We start from the raw sequence: 20,854 nt of genomic DNA on the forward strand, positions 1-20,854 counted from the left end.
ATTCTGTGAGTAACTTGGCTGCAGAGCAGACTAATTACCCCTTTAACCACACTGTTTGAACTCATTGTACTTATCTGGGAATCACTATTCTGAAAGTAGAGAAGGGGACTAGGGAAGTTAAAAGAGACAAAAGATGTAAATGTGGTCTCTTTGCAGAATCTCAAAGGTCAGGCAACAGGCTTATTTCTGATGGTTTTACAAAGAGAAGATGAGCTGTGGTTTAAAGGTCCACTTTGGAATTCAAGTTCTACCTCAGGTGCAGCCTGAATGCTAGTCTCCACCTGGAGTGAATCACTGAAGGATCATTTCTCAGCACATAGTCAGTGTTTTTTAAATTTTCATATTATTTTATCCCAGTGAATAATACTGATGAGGGAGTTTGAAACTATTAAATTCCACCAAAGGACTTGATTTTGTAATGATACCAAACCTTGGAAAATAAAGGAAGTAGAGATTGGTGAATCCTTGACAAACTATTAGAGTTATAACTGATTGTTTCATAAGGAAAGATAGGGAATGGATCATTTAGGAACCTGAATGAATACTTTGAATCTCATCTATTTCTGTTAAAACTACAGGTCAGTTGAGCTCAAAAATTGTGGGTATAAAAATTGTGTTTTTTGGTAATAAAATTTGTTTTAACCCTTCTCTGAATTATGCATTTAAACGTTGACCAATTCACAAGTAACTGTTTACAGTCGATGGATTGGCAAGTGGCTTTGGGGTCATTCATTTTACAGTCTGGGATTTCCAGTGTGATCTTTATCTTCCCATGTATACTCTATTTCATACATTTTATTAGCAGCAGTAGTAGAAATGGTAGCAGCAGTATCATTATTATTTAGTTAGAGTAGAATTGTTTCTGTAACTTCTCACGGTCAGACGTACACTAAGCAACACACATTTTGAAAGCACTGGTGTTGGAGTAAATTCGATGTTGATGAGACTAGTCACTGCCCTTAAAGGAGCTTGTCTTCTAGTTGGAAAGATGTGACATATACAATAATCTGAGGCATTAAGTAAATACATGGGTCTGAGGGCAGAAGATCCTGAAGGAAGCAAGCTGCAAAGAACTCATTTTGAATCCTGGCGTTAATATTGGCAGATCTCCTCACACCTTTTTAAGACAGTTATAGACAAAGCAAGTAGGACTGGAGAATACACTACAATGGCCAAAATAAGATTTAATGTCATTTCAGCCTAGGGGATTCTTTCTAGGCTTTGAGCATATGATAATTTAAATGCCACCTAAATAGTAAATTTACTTTAATGCTGACAATGTAGAAAAGATATTTTGCTGCAAAAGTATACACAGTAGTAACAAGTGGATTTTGGAAGGAACTAATATTTTGCCTTATACTGATACTACACTATTGCCCTAGACCTAGCAGCAGCCTTTACTCTTTGTTGTTTTCTTCTAAGACTAAAGAGTTTCTTTATTGTCTTCCACCAACAGATCTCAGAGCAATCTGAGTGCACTGGCCAGTTGGGACACAATTATCATTAGAATTCTTGGCTAGAGAAGAAAGCTCCTAATTTAAGAATGGCTTTTTGCCTTCTGAGAGCTCAGAAGAGCAAATTGCAAGCCATCTACATTTATAAAACATGTTTTAGTATGGAAAATTTCAAACATCTACAGAAGTAAAAAGAAAGAAGTAGAAACTTTCATCAATTGTTCTCATCAAATGTCAATTTCAGGCCAATACATTTTCTCTACACCCTCTCTGAATACTACCGCCATAATCCCCAGCAATTTTAAAGCAAATCCCAGATTTCTTTTTCTCAGTGAAAATGTCAGTATACATATTTCTAAAATGCAAGAACTGCCCTTTTTAAGCTCAACTATGTCATTATCACACATCCGCAAATAATAATAATTCCTTAATATCAACAAATAGCCAGTCAGTTCATGTTTCCTTGATTGTCCTATAAACGTATTTTTATTTTAATAACCATTATTTATTTGATTGCTGATCCAAACACAATTTCTTTTAAAGTATAGGTTTAAAAGAACTCAATTTGCTCATTTTTCTTGCAAGTATTTGTCATTGAATTCAAAGCATTCATCCAGTAGGGTTCCCAACTGTCTGGATTATGCTGATTGCATCCCCTTTATGCTTATATATTTATCATGCTCCTTTGGCCCATGTATTTACTGTCAGTTGGTAGATAGATCTAGAGCACTGACATAATTCAGGTGTGGTTTTTTGTCAAGTTTACTTCATAGATAATATTGATGAATTGCAAAAGGAACTATAAAGTGTCTGTCTTACTGTGATGTTGCAGCCATTAATGATCAATGTCTAGATCCATTAATTTCTTAAGGGTACCAAATGGTGATATTCTACTAATTAGATTATTATTCATTTACTAGCTAGAAGATTATTTCATCAACTACTTGGTTGCCCTGAGTTACAGTTTAATTAGGAAAGGAAGAATAAATGTTTCTTTTATTTTATTTACCAGTTTTACAAAAAACGAAAGAACAGGAGAGAGAAAGGTTGACTGCAAAGTAGCTTCCAAAGATGACTAATGAGGTATTTTCTTTCTTTGTTGTTGTTTTCAGTGAGGTTGTTATAAATATTGATGCAGAGATTGTCCCCTCTTAGGTTCACGGATCCTGTTCAAGTTGGCTCCTGAGTCCTTTCCACACAACCACAGTAGTCTGAAGTCTTCCCAGCTCTCTTGTTCGACAAGGTGTAACAGGAACATCTAATTCGTTTCTTATGCTGGATTTGAAATCAGCTATTTCTCCAAGGAGGCATTATCCACTGTGTTTATTCAAACTTGTGTTCCTTCTAGTTTAACCTTCTCTCGAGACATGTTTTTTTTTAAACAAATTACTTACTGAATTTTTTCACCTTTTCAAATCTTGCTATTCTCCAATCACTTCATTTCTGATTTTTTCTAATTTCTTTTATGTTTTTCTTAAAACCAGTTTCTATTCCTTTTAAAATTTCTTTTACTTTTTCCGCAATATCAGGCAATAAATTTCATTTGTTCTGTGGACGTGTCTTTCTGTCACGTTTTCAGGATTTGCTGGAACTTTCTTTTCACCCTTCTTTTTTCTTTTTTTTCTCACTGATTTTCTACAGGATGTGAGTGGAATACTCTTCTGTCACTCATTTTTAAATGAAATAAGTTTCCACTTTAGGAGGGAATCATAGATCAGAATATAATTTCTAGCTTCAGAACTCCAGGGCTCACTATCTTCTATTATTTTCACAACATAATTTTTAAAAATGACCTTAAAATTTCTCAAATCTTCCTCCTCGGCCCTCCTCTGCCCATTTACCCAGGGCTCCTCTTTCTTGTCCTTGTTGAGTATGGGGATTTGTTCTGGAATGGTGCTTTGGTTTGATAGGTGTCAAGGTTTCACAGACCCCAGAACACTTGGCATCCTCAGAACATTTCAAAGTTCTTGCACTCAGCTGCAAAGTGGAGCCTGCAACGTTCACTCCCGGTTTCTGTCGCTGTTCTCAGTGAGTTTTTCAATCTCAGTGAGTTCTTGAACCATAGTAACCTTTGGCTCTCCTGAAAGAGAGAGAGAGTCCTTCCCTTGTCTTCCTCCCACACACCTTGGGATACACATATGTAGGTCTTTTTCCTGTTGTTGATTTGTTCCTACCTGGCTGTATGTTGCAGTTAATGTGGACACCTTGTTGTAGATGTTGTCTGTGGGTTTTTGATCTTGCTATTCTAGATGCTTTTCTTTCTTCTTTGTGGGGGTGGGGGCTTGTGTATTTAGGGGAGGGGTGGCATATTCAGGGATAAAAATCTTCTCTGTAGCCACCATCATTTCCCCAGAATCCTCTGCCATTAATATTTAAAAGAAAATCATAGGAATCATTATCCGGATCCTTAGGATAATCATTACATTGTATCTGTCTTTTTTCCAGGCTTCAAGCTGCCTGTGGCTCCCCACGTTAGTATACTGACATGACTGGGCAATGCCTAATTTGACAGGTTCTTTCTGTACTACCTTACTCCTAATCATGACAGCCTTGTACGCTATACGTAGTCTTCTTTACTGATAGGGAATTTAGAAAATACAGGAAGCCATGGGTTTAATAGCTGAAAGTGGAATTAATGTATTATTTTTCTCAGGTAAAATATCATAAGACTCCTTAGGCCCAAGTTGTAAAATGAAATCGCAAATTTCCTGGAATCATTTTGCAAACGTGAATGCCCACATAAAGTACACTAGGACTTGAATCCAAGGAATAACACATTTTTAGAGCCTCCAGATTTATAAACTTAGTACAATTCTGCATTACTTCTTAAGGCAAGTGAAGAAAATAATTTTGTGATCAAATAAATATTGATTTTATTAACATAGTTATTTTAAAAGTTTATAAAGCTTTTAAAAAATGTTAAGGCTCTGTCAGCGTCATCAGTTGTTATTTCTTTTCTAGAATCTTGGATAAAGGAACAGTCGTTTGAGGGGAAACATGGTATAAAATGGGAAGATAATCTAACAGTGAAGATAGTTATATCTCTTCCTGTGTGATGAACTACTCCTAAGCTTGGTGGTTTAAAACAGCAGGCACTTTATCTCCTCACAATTTGTGAATCAGCAGAATGGGCTGGGATCCCCTGGGTGGATCTATCTTGCTTTCACCTGAGGTGACTACTGAGGCTGCCATCATCTGGTTGCTGGACTGGGGCTGGTTGCTTTCACATGTCTGGCCATTGATGCTGGCTGTGGCCTGGGCCTATTCTCCACTAGGTTAGCCAGGCTTCCTAACATGTCAGGTTTCCATGAGGACAAGCCCTAAAGCACGAGTACTCTCCAAGCTTCAGCTCTTGATATGCCATTGGGCCAAAGCAAGTCATGTGACCAAACCCAGGTCAAGGTGGAACAAAACTACACAGGGTGAGAAAACGGGGGGGAGGGGCATTTTCACTGGGGGTCAGTAGTCTAACAAACTGCTGCAATAACTATATAAAGAAAAGCCCCCCGGAGGACAACTGGCAAAAAATAAATGTGTGCGGGGTGGGGTGGGGGTTTGGCATGCGGGGGCAAAGGCAGTAAACAGGGACTACCAAAATCTGAAGATTCTGGAATTTTTGGAAAATCCACTGGGATTAAAGGAGTTACACAACCATGTTCTGACACCAGAAGAAAGGTCCCAGTTGAGCATCAGGGAAGTCTAGCGCTCTTCCTCCATCGCATCAATTTCCACATTTCTTTGACTCAGCATATTTGTAGAATGAATCATGACTTTCTATACATTTTTAGTTCAGTTTTTCAAAGAAATAGTGACCTCGCTTCTATCTGCTGTGCCACAAAAATGCCGTAGAAAAAAATTCCTTCTGTTAAATCGCTCACTAGGTGAAATTGTATGTGTAACCTAGTACCAAAGAGGTATTAAGAATCGCCACAGCCGAGCCGGCCCTCCGCACCACGCACCCTATAGCAGCCAGTGGGTGAGCCGGGAGTCGAGGAGGTAACCGTGGGAAGGAGGGGCGCGGGCAACGTGTCAGCCTCCTTCCGTCTCCGTGGAGCCACCTCCTGCCTCTGGTACAGGGAGTCGTCCACAGCAGCCGTCGGTGGCCAGCCTTGCAGCGCTGTGTTCTAGGTCAGTAGCTTCCAAGACTCCAGTTGGATTCATTGGAGTAGGCAACGTGGGGAATCCAATGGCAAAAGAGCTCTTGAAACATGGCTAGCCACTCACTATTGCTGATGTGTTCCCTGATGCATGCAAAGAGCTGCTAGATGCAAGTGGACCCGGTAGTGTCTTCTGCAGCGGATGTAGCCGAAAAAGGTGACAGAATTATTACAGTGCATCAATGCGCTAGAAGCTTATACTGAAGCAAATGGAATTCAAAAAAAAGTGAAGAAAGACTATTAATAGATTCCAGTACTGTTGACCCTATGGTTTTGAGAGAATTGGCCAAAGAAGTTGAGAAAATGGGAGCAGTTTTCTCGGATGCCCCTGTTTCTGGTGGTGTGGGAACAGCTCGGTCTGGCAACCTCACATTTAGGATGGGAGGGGTTGAGCTGCTGTGGTGCAGGGGCTCCCATGTGGTGCATCGTGGAGCTGTTGGGACTGGCCAGGCTTCGTAGATCTGCAAACACTTGCTGTTAGGTATTAGTAGGATTGGAACTGCTGAAGCTATGAATCTGGGACTCAGGTTAGGGCTTGACCCAAAACTCTTGGCTAAAATCCTAAATACGAGCTTAGGACGATGTTGGTCAAGTGACACTTAAAATCCTGTACCTGGGGTGATGGATGGAGTTCACCTGGCTAATTACTATCAGGGTGGATTTGGAGCAACACTCATGGCTAAGGATCTGGGATTAGCATGAGGCTCTGCTACCAGCACGAAGAGCCCAATCCTTCTGGGCAGTCAAGCCCATCAGATCTGCAGGGATGTTGTGCGTGAAGGGCTACTCTAAAAAAGACTTCTCATTCGTGGTCCAGTTTTTGCAAGAGGAGGAGACATTCTGAGTTTGCCCTCTGGCTGTGAACACTGAAACATTGAAACCAAACTGTGTCTTGGAGCCCCTTATGGCTCACTCCACAGGAAAATGGGCTTAATCAAAGGTCAACTGTCTGCTTTTGAGTGTCTAGGTCAGGGGTCCCCAACCCCTTGGCCTTGGACGGGTACCAGTCCACAGCCTCTTAGGAACTGGGCTGCACAGCAGGAGGTGAGTCGCAAGCAAGCCAGCTATAAGCTTCATCTGCCGCTCCCTATGGCTCACATTACCGCCTGAACCCCACACACCCCGCCTCCCCTCCCTGGAAAAATTTGCTTCCAGGAAACCGGTCCCTGGTTCCAAAAAGGTTAGGGACCTCTGGTCTAGGTCACAATAGATCCTGGGATTTTTCACCCATTTTAAACTGCTTATTCTTTTTATCTATTTAACAAACATATCATCTGTAATTTTTTTTTCTGCAAGCCACTGATGGTAACTGCTAGCTAGCTAGCTGATTGGCCTTTTTCAAAAGTTTGATTCCTGAGCATCTTCAGCTAAAACGCTGCCTACTTCACTCAGGATATTATTTACTCCACTTTACAAATAAAACTAAAATTGTTTTCAACAGGATAAAATCTATCCTCGAGGAAAGAAAAGAAATTGGTGTGAGAAAAGGTATTAGAGAAAGGGGAAGTATAGTGAATTACTACCTGTGTGCCTCAGAAAATTTGTCCTGTTATCCCAGTGGTGATATTCTTGCATTGAGATTACTGGTTTATTTTCTAGGAGTTGTTAAAGCAAGAGAACTCCTTGCTGCACGTTATGTAATTTGGACTCTTACAATTATCTTGGTGTGCCCCTCTTGTAACAACTTCCCATACTCAGCAAACTGTTTTTTTCATATTTTTGCTTCCTTGTACATTTTTACTGCATATTTTTTACTTCAAAAGAATGACATCTTTAGAACTGTTTCAGAGCCAGCGATGATACGTGCTTTAGATAATTATTACACTATGCTAAATATAACCATATTCTTTTGAATTCCAATAAATTTCTATGCTGATAAAAAAAGAGAGGCACATTTCATCAATGTTTAAATAGTATCCTTCCTCCTCTAAAACTTAAAATAGGATTCAGTCTGATTCCTAAAGGGTTATTTTCTTCAACAACAAGAGCTGACTTAGGCCATTTCTTGGCAGTGGAATCTGAGCGTAGAGGTCTCTGTCTCACTGCCCTTTGATTCTCACTCACGGTATCCTGGGTGAATGTAATGGATGGGCGTGCCCTTATGACTTAGCCCACCGCTACTGCTCCTGATGAGGGTTAGTGGTGTGGGCCACTTTAAATCTTGCCCAGCAAAGTGCTGACATCTGGGGTTTCCTATCAAGTTTACCAGATATTCCACAGTAATTTCATAATTTACACAACATAAAAACACTGATCTTGAGCTTAGGAAAGCATTTCATTTGAACAGATACAGAACACTACAAAATGGTTTAAAATTTGTGAGCAATTACATTAAATAAACTCTAATATAAATTAATCTAATACAAGTAAACTAATAGTTGCAAAGCTACTGGTCGCTTCAGAAGCGGTGGCTACGGATAACTTCAAAGTTGTTTCCTCAGTGCATTAAGAGGCGAAACTATTTGCTGTCAACTTCTTGGGGAAGCTTTTTTCCTTAGTTTGATGCTGATTCGCGCTATGAATGTATAGGAACCATTACTGGTTCTTCCTTTCCATATTCAGTGCACCATTATACTTCTATCCTCTTAAGATCTGGATATCTGTTACTGCTACTGTTGGCTGGAGCCTGGCAGGAGGAAAGCTATCAAGAAAAAAGGTCAACAAGTGTTCAAGAGTTTTAGCATACTACTGAGACTTTTTATCTACCATAATCATAAGAAATAATAATTAAAATTACAGCCTGGTCAGTGAGACCTTGAATAAATTGTGGAAGCATCCATGTTTCCTACAGTTTCAGGGGATGGATATTTCCTGTTATTAACTCTATATCCTCTTCAACTGGAACAGAGAAACCTTTCTCTGTTGAAGCAGTTTTGTCTTCTTCCTGGGCATTTTTAGTTTTCTCTTATGAGAGACTTGTAAAGCTTACCTACACAAACTTACACATACATGTATAAAGCAAAGAAGGGATAGAGTAGTCTTGAGAGGACACTGTTTTGTAGCAGGCACACAAGACAGAGGTAATACTCCCTGATTGCATTTGCCTCCCTAGCCCCATCTCCTTTGTGGAAAGCATCAGCATTCTGAGTGGTCTCTGCACCCCACTAACTGGACGGAACACTGCATTGGCATTCTTAGGGAGCATTGATGGTCCCTACGGAAACTGGTTAGAGCTTGTGCAGCCACAGTGCACAGGAAAGAATCAAATATACTTCATATAACATGCTTACTCTGCTTTGCTTAATTAGCACTTATTCCCTGTAAAAGGCTGATTTCTGCTTTGACAGGGAGTAATCGAACTCTGTATTCACCCAAACCATAAAATTAAAGTTAACATACCTCAGCTTTTCATCCTACCGGAAGAAATGTATGAAATCTAGAGTTATTTTTTAATTGCTGCTGTTTAGAATGCCTGAGGCCCATTTGCTGAACTTGTTAAAGAGCAGTGTTAATGAGGGTAGTTTTCGTTTCTTTCTTTTCCGACCACAGCATGAATTCTCAGCCCAAAGTGTGCCCTGTTTCCCACAATAGAGACGGGGAAAAGTGAGAGTCTCTCACCACAAAGCATGAGACAACTACAAATACTTTTCTCCCAGAGTTAACATTGATGACAGTCTTTGTGGAAAAGGACTTCCTCTTTTTGCGGGAATACAGTAGAAATGCAAGTTATATTCTCCATAATTTCACTACTGGAAAAATAATTTCATAGTCCATATATATGTATGTGTGTATATATATATATATACACACACACATATATATATATATTTTTTTTTTTTTTTTTGCGGTACGCGTGCCTGTCACTGCTGTGGCACTTCCTGTTGCAGAGCACAGGCTCCGCACGCGCAGGCTCAGCGGCCCTGGCTCACGGGCCCAGCCGCTCCGTGGCATGTGGGATATTCCTGGACTGGGGCACGAACCCGTGTCCCCTGCATCGGCAGGCAGACTCTCAACCACTGCGCCACCAGGGCAGCCCCATAGTCCATATTTTTTATTGGTCTTCTTAAAAACATATACAGTGTTTACAATAAGGAGTAAAAGAGAAGATTTTCAATGCGATGTTTCAAGGAGCATTTTGTAAAGGCGGGATCCAGTCCCAACTTTGGAAAATTAACACACACCTATGAGATCAAAGAGTCACCTGCAAAAAATTTTATTATGTTTTTCTTTCATACTAGTTTCCTAAAGGTGCATTGTTACTTCTTGGTAATGTAATAGTCAGAAATGACTATATGGTGGCCATTTGAGGAAGAAGTAGCTCTTACATAAGTGTCTAGTGACCTTATCTCTTTTGATACAATACCTCTTGGTTTCAGAGGCTTGCACAAATTTCCTCTAAATGAATAAACTTAGTAAGATTTTTCTAACTATCAATTAATCTAAAAGTAGATTTAGAAATCTACTTCTGAAGCAGTTTTGTTAAGTAATTATTGGTCAGTTCTCTTTCTGATTGGTACTTCTTTCTGCAAAACAAATCCCTGTACTTAGAACAATGAATACCACCATCCCTGGCTCCTTGATTATTACACAATGATGTTTCTTGAGAAAAAAGCTTACCCTTTTTGGGGGGAAACTTCAGTCCATGAAGTAAAACTTCATTAAAACTAGATCTGCTTCTAATGCCAGTGTGATGCAGATCAGTATCCCCTTTCTTTTGACTTTCCAGGCTGTGTGAAGAGAATGGTATGATTTGGTTTAGGAAGGGTTGTAGCTTAAGAGGATTGCATTATGTTTCTGTGTCACTTTGGGGGGTTTTATTTCAATATTATATCCTGTTCTGTAAAAACACCATAGTCATTCTCTTACTTATTATTAAATAATTAAACGCTGCCCTTTGTTTACTTTCCCCTTGTGATCAGAAGACTCCTCTCCACTCTAGGCCTTGATCTGAGTTCCAATTCATCAGCTTGTAGTAGCTACGCTTCTGGTTTCTTTTTTTCTTTTTTTTTTTTTTTTTTCTGTATGCGGGCCTCTCACTGTTGTGGCCTCTCCCGTTGCGGAGCACAGGCTCCGGATGCGCAGGCTCAGCGGCCATGGCTCACATGCCTTGCCGCTCCACGGCATGTGGGATCTTCCCGGACCGGGGCACGAACCCGTGTCCCCTGCATCGGCAGGCGGACTCTCAACCACTGCGCCACCAGGGAAGCCCTATACTTCTGGTTTCTGAAGTCAGTCAGATATGGGTCCCATTTCTGTCTTCATCAGTTATAATTTATTCTCTGATATATGCATACCAGAGCTGGCAGTGACAAACATTTTGCTTCTCCTTATAGGGTTCTGTGCATTTTAATAGAGGATCACAATATTTTAAGTAGAGCTGGGATGGGGTGGAAAGAAAGAGCAGGAAAACATGCTTTTAGGAAGGTCTGAAATACAAATCACATGGAGGTAACTGCTTGAGAGAAAACCACCCCTACCTGAGTATTGTCAATAAAGTAGCACAGGGAGGCAAACGAATCAGTTGTTCACTAAAAATGTTTTTCTTTAGAAGAATAAAATTCACAAGAAAGCCTCATTGCAAATAAAATATATTTGTTTTCCTAAAGGAAGATATTTGAAAAGTCGTAGTAAATACCTGCTTTGACCTTCTGTGTCCCTAGTGTTCTATCTCCACTAAGTTTTATGAACACTACATAGAGGAGGAGCCTGAGTCTCAAAGACCATAAGTAAGAGATGGATTCCAGAGCCTTTGCAAGGTCCATTATGCCCCATGACTTCCCATTGCTTGTGCTGTTCATCCAGATAGGTGCTTAGGATACCAGAATGAATACATCTCTTTCGAGAGGTTTTTAACAGACATTAGATACTAAACAAGTACAACACCTAACAAATAGAACAGAATGCTTTATTTAAAGCAGAAACAGAATAAATGCTCACCTAGTATCGTTTAAATCCCCTTTAAATTATTTTTTGAATGAACATGTTTATATTTGAGGGTATTTTCTTATTTTTTCCTAGTTCCCTTTACTTGCACCTCCTTTCTTTTTCTCTTTTCCCAACTGAAACGTTTATGGTTTCAAAAGTAACTACTTCTTGAAGAAAGTTTTCGCGTATACTAAGTGCTACCTAATGGAAGCCATAAGCATAGAGTCTGCTAGCATTTAGAGTGGTATAATACATAGCCAGGTTGAATCAAGTGGGAGAGAAGGTTAATCATTCTTTTAAACTGGCAGTGTTGCCGGAGGTGGATTAATATGCTTTTTGAATCTCTTATGTCCTGTAAGTCCCCTTGATCACAATCACTATGTTAATGGTTGAGGTTTTGAATTAGAGGTGTCTCCTGGGCTCAGCTGGGCCAAGTCCCTTCATCTCTCTGGCCATATTAGGTGATAGTTTTCTCATTTCAATACACGATCTATGTTAGAGGGAGTGTTGACTATACCAGACTTTCAACGTGAGCACCCAGAAAGTGGAAGAATCTCTCTATTGGTGATTAATCATAACTCTTTTCATTGTGAATATAGTCCTTCCCTTAGGTAAGGCAGGAACACCATGAAAAATAGAAAGTTCTCGGGTGTCTGTGGAAGCTGGAGTGCTCTCGACCTGTCAGCTCACTGGCAGAGCAGGCTTCGTCCGGACACTAGAGAACAAAATGTGAAATTGGCACCAGCCAGCCTCTCCATTGCACAGGATATCCCTATTTAAATTTGACAACCAGGATATTTTACAATTTGAAATTCTTGTCATCTGGTTTTCTTTAGTTTTTTCTTTGGGTTGAAAAGACTGAGAAGCTTGTTAAAAAATCTGGAATTCTGATGGTGAGGCTTAACCAGATGTATTGAGCCATCAATCAGCAAACATTGACCAACGCTTACCATTCCCCCAGTTACTATACTAAGGACCCAGACACGTCTCAGGTAGTGGCCTTGCTCATTCACTGTATTTACAGTACTTTTTTCTAAATGTAACCAGAGCTCAGGTAAAGACAAGACATTGATTTGAGTCTGAAGTAAACAAAGCTGACTGGTCTGATCCCTTCAGTTTCCAGAATTATTTTGTTTCAGGTAGTAATTTTCCCAGACCAATAGAACAAAGTTCTATCGTCTATTTATTTAATATTTTATCACAATAGTCCTTGCCCCTTTGACCTCTAGTGAGGAAACTTGCATAAGAAACTGAAATATGCTTAGGTTCTATGGGTAAGTGCAGATAATGATATGAATGAAATTGAAAATGAAAGCCAAAGGTGGAAAAGGCAGTTCTGAATAGTTGAAGTAAGACAGAGGTATTTGAAAAATCAAGTAGAAAAGATACCATAAGGAATGGAGAGCTTTTGGAAGTTTTCTAATAGGTGAGGGGTTGGTACATCTTTTTTTTTTTTTTTTTTCTTAATAACATGTCTGGCAGTTGTATGCCAGAGAAAGTTATAAGGGGGTTGACTATATGCATGAAGTCCAGTGAGAACACTGTTTCTGTAGGCCACTGACGATGTTCTGAGTGTACATTCTATAGTACTAGAAATTAAGTTAGGAAACAAAGGGTAATCTGATGTCATTTTAAATGAAATTTCACAAATGATTAGAGCTAAAAGGTGTCTTTTTTCACTCATCAGCCAACACGTTGAGCACGTACTATGGGGCAAACACTGTGCTTATGGGTAAGAGATAAAAGAAAAAGGCCAGAGGAACTCAAAAGAGAGTGTGAGAGATGCATGAACAACTCATTACAATCGAATAGGGATAAGCTATTAAATAAATAGATCATAAAAATATAAATTTGTAAAACAGAACTTGGAGTCAGTAACCCTTCTAGGGGATATTAAAGAGAATGCCAACAATGAGGGGTCTTGGAATTAGGTTTTGAACGTCAGTAGGAATGTTCCACGTGGAGAGAAGGTCGGGGCATACTAGGCAGAAGGAACACCCTGGACTTGAGAACCAACACAATATATGTAAGTGACTGTAAATGAGATTCTTTTTGACTAGAGCATAGGGTATAAGTTGCCAAATGGTAGAAAATAGAGTATAAAAGTTAGGCTGGAATGAAAGTATAAAGTGTCATAATTCTTAGGATGAAAGATAGGTGTTTTCTACAAAATGGGTTACTTATAAATATTTTAAAAATAGAGACCCGGGAGAGAGGAGCACGCCCGAGGAGCAGCCCCCGGACCGGAGCCTCGGGAGCCCGGGGCTGGTGAGTGAGTCCCGACGGGGTAGGTGTTGCGTCTGCAGGCCTGCAGGCGGTTGTGGAGCCTGCGGCCCTTGGAGAGCAGGGCTTGCGAGACCGCGGCTTGGAGAGCGGGGCTTGGCTTTGCCCGCCCCAGGGCCCGCGGTAGAGCCACCAGGAGGGTTTGACCGCTTCCCGGAGGTGGAGGGGCCGGGCTGGAGGACAGGGCTGGCTGCTCCGGATGGGGCTCCCCTGGGACTTGTGAGCTCCGGGTGTCCTGGTGGAGCAGGGTCCACAGGCTCGGCCGGGACGTGCCGCGTCCTCCCCTCCGTCCAACCCCGATCCTCCTCGTCCTCCCCCTCCTGTCGCCGTCTCGGCATCTCGCACGTGTGTCTCAAGGCGCGTCAGCACCTTGGTTGTCTACTGTAAGCGTCCGCCGCCCCCCTGGGTTGTGCCCTGTGGAGTCGCCCAGTGTAATCGGTGCAGGACGAGTCTGCAGGGCTTCTGTCCTGCTGCCTCGGGTGAGGAAGGAAGCGATGGGGCCTGAGAAGGGAGATGACTTGTCCTGGATCCTCACCGGGTGTGCACGTGGGGTCGCTCACAGGACTCCAAACTCCTAGGGCAGGTGTTCTGTCCACTTAAGGTCAGTTTTAATAAAAGATGTTTTTGAGCGTCGCACTTAAGTTTGTAAAGTTTGTACAAATCATTGCAAGACTGAAGCGCACCTGAGTGTGTCCCTTTATTCTGGGTATCCTGTGGATGTTCTGATCTAAGTTGTTAACAGACTGAGAAGAGGTAAACTATAAGCGTTTTTAAATTTCATATTTAATGACGGAGGTTTATTTTAATAGGATTCAATGTACACTCGCTACGGAAAAATAAAGTATCCCCTCAGGTACCAGAGTCACGTGGGAGTTACAGACCTGAGGGTGGTTGCTCCCTCCTTATTCTCACAGGCCCTTCTGAAGGTGAAAGGATGGGTCTCCCACAGGTGTCTCTTGTGGAGCGCGGGGCGGGTGCTCGTGCACCCCGAGCCGCTTCAGTCGTAGCTTCACTGCCTGCGTTTTCCTTCTCCAGGTCCGCCTCCACTGTCACAGTCCTGCACGTTGTTCCAAGAGCAGCGGAAAATGAATCAGCCTCTGGTGAGTTTTGCTGTTTATGTGTTTACCTGCTGCTGTTCTTTTGTGATAACACCTTGGGAGGCGAATAGTTCAAAAGTTAAAATGGGAAAGTAGGAGTAGGTAAAAGATGTGGTTAGACAAAGCGTAGAGGAGCAGGTCAGTACCAAGTGTTTCTGGCAAGTTCTACGTGTAGATCCCAGGATCCTCTTAGAGCCACAGTACAAGCCTCGTGTTCTTGACATTTGTGGCAAAACACCATCCCTTGCTTGACTTACATTGTCCTGCCGAAGCACTTTTGTTCTCGAGCGTTAAAAGGTTTCCTTGAGGATCCCGCTGTAGGCCGCAAGCCTTCCTGAGTGACAGCCCCTAACGTGTTGACGTTGGTGCCTTCCTTGTACTTCCTGTAAGCTGAGAGCGTGCTGTCCAGGGAGCACTCAGTACATATAACTTGTCTGTTCAGTAGAACACCGTTGTCACATAGGTACATTGTTTCCAGTGCTCAGTCGAGGGATGCAATGAGGATCATCTGGAAGAACAGCCTTGTCACCCTTCCAGTAAATTGCGCTCTTTGTCTCTTACAATCTCAGAGGGTCGCGTTACACACCATGCAGTGAGGTCTCTGGCAAAGATTCTTGTTTCCCAGCTGAATTGTATCGTGCAGCCTGCGGTCTTGGTTCTGCCCCTCCACGGAACCTGATCCGGTTGAGGTGACCTGGCATCCAGCATACAAAGCAGTGGAGATTTGCCAGTCGTCACCTCAGACCACTGTCGCCTTGCCATCTGCAGAGTCTGCTCTGTTGGTTTCTGTGACAGATCTCTCCTTGCTGTCTTCCTGACTGATTCTTTCTTCCGCCCTCTTTGTGTGTTGTCTTTTCCCCCTTGGTTCATGACTCTTCAACCCGTCTGATCTCACCCTCTGGTGCTTTTCACCTCCAACTCTGTCAGTTCTCCCACCTGGACCAGATAGATGCCTCTGTCCAGCCACTTGCCAGCATCTCTATGGAGTTTGTCCAAAGGGCACCTCGAATTACTAGATCCAGTAGATCCAGAAATGATTATTTACAGCTCCCCTGCCCCTTGCCTTGTCCTGTTGTCCCTGGCGGCTCATCGTTGCATCATCCAGCCTGTCACCTGCCCAGAAAAATGAGTTCATTGTAAAGTCCTTCTCCATCCTCTGTTACCACGTTGTGGTGTGAGGCTTGTTAATGTCGTCTTCTGAATGGTTTTTATTCGTTCTCCTTCATCCCATACTTGCTACCATTAAAACAGCTTATCTGTTCATTCCTGTAGTTACAGAAACTTTTCTTCTGTGCCGCTACCTCTTTCGTCCAGCAGCTCAAGTGTATTCTCCACGCTGAGTATTTCTCCTAAAATATTAATCACAGCGTTTTGTCTGCATGTGGGAAGCACTTTAGAGGTTCCCTGGGTGACTGGACAAACGAGGTTGCCGTTCCGCGGAGCCATTAACCATCGAGCCCAGCACTGGGGGGAGGTCGTAACTCGCCGATGATGCGTTTGGATGGATCTGTGGGGTAAAATCCTGATCGGAGAGGCTTAGGAGAGAGGAGTGGGAGAACTGGGTTTGTTCTGGTCCCAGCTTTTTCAAGACATTTTGCTGTGACGGGGAAAATAGAAACTGGACAGTAGCTGGGGTAGGAGCTGAGGTCCGGGGAGGATGTTGTGTTGTGTTGTGTTGTGTTGTGATGGGAGAAATAACAGTGGGAATGATCCAGTAGATGCGTGTGGGGGAGGGGAGAGCTGCTGCCCGTGGTCCTGGAGTGGGGAGGGGATGGCAGAGCAGGGTTGCAGGTGGGGAAGCCCTCCGATGGCTTCTGTGTTCTCAGGGAAGCAGCTCCTCAGCTGAGGGTGAGGGTGAGGTTGGGGGTTTGAGGGGAGAGCAGAGCTCTGGGGCCCAGCTCCGTCGTGACCATCAGCACACAGTGCGTCCAGCTGGGAAGACTGTACTTGCCTTCCCTGCCTGAAAAGCCATCTCCTTTCTTAAATGTGGGAGTAATTACTCTTTGGGGAGCCTGTGTAATTACATGGGTGCTTCTCAGCTCAAAGCGAATTGAGTGCCAGTTCTGGCCATGGACATTTTCTTCTCTGCTGATGGAAGGGTCCCCAGAGGAAGTGTCCTGCTTGCCTGGCTCTTGGCCTCGAGGACCCTTCACACCATCTAGTGTTGTGTCTTTTATCTTTGACATAAGCATCAGATGTCTTCAGTTTCTGCATGTGATCTTAAGAAGCAATTCTCTGCTTCCAGGAGCTTCTGTGCTCCTCAGGAAAGGCACTTCACAGACCTAATTAGGGGAGAGGACGGGAATCCTGCCCGTCGATACGTAGGGAATGCCAGAGTGCTGACAAAGCAGAGCCTGCTTTTATTTATTTATTTATTCATTTAAATTTTTTATTTGTTTACTATTTAACTTATTCAGTTTTGGCTGCGTTGGGTCTCTGTTGCTGCGCGCGGGCTTTGTTCTCTAGTTGCGGCGAGTGGGCGGTACTCTTCGTGGTGGTGCGCGGGCTTCTCATTGCGGTGGCTTCTCTTATTGCGGAGCATGGCTTCTAGGCATGTGGGCTTCAGTAGTTGCGGGTCCCGGACTCAGTAGTTGTGGTGCGCAGGCTCTAGAGTGCAGGCTCAGTAGTTGTGGCGCACGAGCTTAGTTGCTCCGCAGCACGTGGGATCTTCCCGGACCAGGATTCTAACCCGTGTGCCCACCATTGGCAGGTGGATTCTTAACCAGTGTGCCACCAGGGAAGTCCGAGAGCCTGGTTTTAAATGCATTGTCAGAGCACATGGCTCAGTGACTCGGGGAAGGGGGACGGCCCTCAAGTGCCCAGGACTTGGGTAGCTGCAGAGGTTGGCGAGGCTCTCAGAGCAGCGTGAGGTGGACTGGATGAGGCTCCTGAGGTGCTGGTAAGGACCTCCTTCCTTAGGATGTGGGCCTCCCGTCAGGAAGAGCGGGACGTGAAGGCAGGCAGACCCTGAGTTTGACTGAAGAGCCTCCCCTCTGTGCTGGTTTTGGTTTCTTCCTGTGGAGAAACTGAAACCTTGTAATTGGGACAGTGAGTCATCTGATCAAAAGATGTCATGTGTAGAGACTGTGGACGGCGTGAAACGCGGGGTTGGGTGCGGTGGGTCAAGTCAGGGGGACTCTGGGCTCCAGCGCGATGCCCGACAGGAAGGGGCGAGGCCGCGGCGTGTTCCCGCTCATCCTAGGCCCCGGTAAGCAGTATGGACGTTCCCTTGGGGTTTTTCTGAATCGTGAATGAGGTTGAGTATTTTCACGTGCTTAGAAGCCGTTTCTTCTTTTTAATTGGTAGACAGTCTTTAGAGCAGTTTTAGGGCTATAGGAGAATCAGAATCGAGCAGACAGCGCTTTCCTATACCCGTCCCTCTGGGTTCCCTCCCTTGGTAACATCTCTGGCCTGTGTGGCGCGTCATCTCAGGGATGGATCGGCACTGACACCTAATTCTCCCCTGGAGTCTGTAGTTTATATCAAGGCTCACTCTCTGTGTCCTACTGTTCAGGTTTGGACAGGTGTGATGACCTGCAGCCACCACTGCAGTGCCACCCAGAACCATTTCACTGCCCGAAACATCCCTGGGGGCCACCTTCCCTACCAGTGCCCCCAAGCCCCCGACAGCTGCTGGTCTTGTTACTGTCTGTGTTTTTTTGCCCTTTTGAGAATGTCACGTAGTTGGAGTCCTTCATTCTGTGGTCTTTTCAGACTGGTGTCTTTCTGTTTTTATATGAAGGGCCTGTTCATGTCCACTGCCTGTCTTCCTGCCCCAATACTGTCTTGTTTTGTTTTGTTTTGTTCTGTTTTGTTTTCCTTGTCTTACTGGCTTTCAGAGTCGTCTTAAATGTTTCTAAATTTTTCCAGTTGGGGTCCTGTTAGTAAACATTGTTTTCCAAGGTTTATTGTCATTTTCCTGTATTTTCCAGCATTGCTATATAATTTATTACTTTTTTTTACTTTGAGAGGTTGAATACCATGCATTTCAAAAGCTTCTCAAAATCAGCACATTTGTGTGGATAAGATTCCTAGTTGAAGAGCACCCTCCTTGGTCAGTACTGGGGTGCAGCTTCTTTGCGGGGGGGAGGAATGCATCGGTCTTGTGGTTCCCTTTCTGTTGGGTCTCAGTTCCCCTTTCTGGTTCTGGGCACTGCATCAGCCACTCTCCTGGGATAGGCCAGGCAGGTGGGGTCCTCACTTCCTGGCTCCAGAAGTTGTGTGTGTGTGAGAACACCTTTGTTTTTCCCTGAGGAGCAAGAGGACTCTTTTGGTTGGGGAGCGGCATCCTAGGACTGCAGCCCTTGGGCCCCCACTGTTCTGTGTCATTTGGGCCCCAGCCATGCGTGGGAGATCTCTGACACAGGGATGCAGCTGTTAAAGTCCTCTTGGGGTTGTGTCATTTACAATCCTCTGAGGAATACTCCTTTTCTTTAATGAAATTCCAGTGCTTAAGCTTTCTAGCCACTCATGAAAGGAATCTCAGAAAGGAAAGGAGACCGGTCCTCTCTGCCCCCAAGCAGGGGAGTGAGCCGACACTGTTAACCTAACAGTGAGAAAGTGGCTTGTGGGAAATGTGTAACCAGTTCTGAGTTCTGTGATTACAAGGCTGTCTGTGGCATCTTACTGTACCAAGGGGTCTTTTAAGACACATACATCATGGGTTGTTCCCTTGTGTTTTGAAACTAACCTAAAACCCCTAAATATTTGCAGTTCTGATTGCTTTCTTAATTTGTTATCCAGGTTTCCTGAAATCCATTTTCTTAAAGTTTAAAGTGCAAGAAGAGTGCAATTTTCTCATCTTCCTTTTACATAAAAGTGAATGTGGTCAAGCCGCTTAACCCATCACCAGATAGAAAATCATCTGGAACATTCACATTAATGCTCTTTTCAAGCAGGAACAGTGCGTATATTTTTATGCCCATTACCAGTGAAAACTATAATGTTTTCTTATTGTGCTGTTTTTTTCGCATCAGGCAAAATGACAAGCAATTAGAAAAGCCCCACAAATCACACATTTCGTGAAATTACAAATGCAAAACCGGAAAGTAGAATAAGGTGCACGTGATTCTACTTAGGCATTAAAATTAGAGTAGTTCATGGTCTGATCCCTCACTCTCTTGCATTTGGTAGTAACTTTCAGTGTGTGAACGAGTGGGCCCCCAGTCTTCATCCGGGCAGCCACAGATGTGGCCAGTGACACCTGAATGGAATATGCGCAGAGCTTCTGGAAGACTTGCTGTCGATTTCTGAGCCAGGCTTCTCGAGGCTGAGCCGAGGCAGTTCTGCACAGACGCTCGTCTGCCTTGGGCGGCAACCAACTCTTTCCCCCGGCCCCCCTCATCCCCCCACCTCGTGTGTCCTGTCAGCAGCTGGGCACCCTCAGCCTTCCCAGGCCAGCAAAGCCTGGGTCCCAGACATCTCTGCATCTGGAGCTGGGGGTCAGGTGACCTGGCATCTCAGGGGACCTTGCTAACAGAACCCATCCTGCCTCTTCGATTGTTCCACATAAAGAACTTTGATTTGCAGTCAATGTCAGGAGTTTGTTGCCATCTGAAACGGCCTCTGAGCTTGGCATGGTCTTTTCCTTAACCTCCTCCACACCATTCCTTAGTTACACTGTGGCACGTGGGGTCTCAGTGTCCTGACCAGGGATTGAACCCAGGTACCCTGCATTGTAAGGCAGATTCTTTAACCCTGGACCACCAGGGAAGTCCCTACCCTTATGTTTTAACAGTTTTGGAGGTCTTCACAGAGATCTTGGATGGATTCACCTAACATCACCAGGTAAACTTCGTTTCAAAAGTAGTGCACCTCATTCCTCAAAACTTTTAAAGTAGAACTATTATAAGATCCAGAAATTCCACTTCTGTGTATTTTTTCGGAAGAAAACAAAAACACTAGTTCAGAAAGACACATGCACCCCTATGTTCATTGAGCATTATTTATAATAGCCAGTGTATAGCAGCAACGTAAGTGTCCATCCATAGATGAATGG

At 43.4% G+C, this 20,854-nt stretch overlaps 2 pseudogenes across 2 annotated transcripts in view; both read left to right on the forward strand.

Moving 5' to 3' along the window:
- The window catches only part of LOC309808866 (centrosomal protein of 78 kDa-like), a 1,034,926-nt pseudogene that overhangs the window by 375,977 nt on the left and 638,095 nt on the right, over window positions 1-20,854 (forward strand). The window lies entirely within an intron of this gene.
- On the forward strand, window positions 4,582-7,435 carry LOC309808044 (3-hydroxyisobutyrate dehydrogenase, mitochondrial-like; annotated as a pseudogene). The gene is made up of 2 exons: window positions 4,582-4,729; window positions 5,465-7,435. The product of its transcript is annotated as a 3-hydroxyisobutyrate dehydrogenase, mitochondrial-like (transcript).

Source organism: Mesoplodon mirus, assembly GCF_964341445.2.
Source record: "Mesoplodon mirus genome assembly, chromosome: 7".
Lineage (NCBI taxonomy): Eukaryota > Metazoa > Chordata > Mammalia > Artiodactyla > Ziphiidae > Mesoplodon > Mesoplodon mirus.